The sequence below is a fragment of the Galeopterus variegatus genome, unplaced genomic scaffold, assembly GCF_000696425.1.
Source record: "Galeopterus variegatus unplaced genomic scaffold, G_variegatus-3.0.2 Scaffold1418, whole genome shotgun sequence".
In the NCBI taxonomy this organism is placed as follows: domain Eukaryota; kingdom Metazoa; phylum Chordata; class Mammalia; order Dermoptera; family Cynocephalidae; genus Galeopterus; species Galeopterus variegatus.
This window is the reverse complement of record NW_007727529.1, coordinates 344,329-345,202: the sequence shown is the minus strand read 5'-3', so window position 1 is coordinate 345,202 and position 874 is coordinate 344,329. Positions and strand designations below refer to the sequence as shown.

The window sequence follows — 874 nt, the reverse complement described above, 5'->3', positions numbered from 1 at the left end:
TATTACTGATTGACCACTATTCTTTGCACTGCTGAGGACACAACTATGACTGTGACAAGGCTTCTTTTCCTAAAGAAGTAATCACTAAAATCACAGTCCCAACAACTCAAAGCCTTGTGGTTTATAATACATTCCATGAGAGTAGTATAAAACCAGGTTTCTCGGCAGTGATGTTATTGACATTCTAGGCCCCACAGTTCTTTGTTGTAGGAGGGTGTTCCGTGCATTGTGGAATGTTTAGAAGCATTTCTGGCTTCTTTACCCACTAGATACCAGTAGCATTCTATCCCTCTACCGCAAGTTGGCAAGTTAAAAATGTCTTCAGACATTGTCAAATGTCCTCTATGGGACAAAATTGCTTCCAATTGAGAACTACTGGTATAGCTATAGAGGAGAAAAAGCTTGTTTTGGGAATGGGGAAATATGACAAGGTTTCATAGAATTTAAGATGTATAAGTGGCACTTTAAAAGTAAGTAGAGTGACATGAAATTAAGCTTTTAAAAGGAGTAACATGAATATGTGTGTTGCCTTGTGTTCTGGTAAGAAATCCATTTAAAGGAGAATACAGGTAAACAGGAGGAGATAAAAATGGAGAGACTCTTTGGGATCATAGAATGGCTGATCTTACATGCATAAGTTAGGCTAATAAATATGCAGCATGATCTAATCAGTAGATAAAGAAAATTGACGGTTTTGAGCAGGTGAGAAAAATAATGATACTAAGGAAAATATATCCATAACAATAATATACATTACAGATTCATTAGATTATGTGTTTAAATTTTTTTGTCATATAGTCCTTGTAACATTCCTGAGAGACTGCTACATTAGAATTACGTTTTCATTTTTACAGATGAGGAAACAGAAATTCTG

At 35.4% G+C, this 874-nt stretch overlaps 1 protein-coding gene across 1 annotated transcript in view; it reads right to left on the bottom strand.

Moving 5' to 3' along the window:
• FREM2 (FRAS1 related extracellular matrix protein 2) overlaps positions 1-874 on the bottom strand; it is a 230,825-nt gene that overhangs the window by 203,625 nt on the left and 26,326 nt on the right. The window lies entirely within an intron of this gene.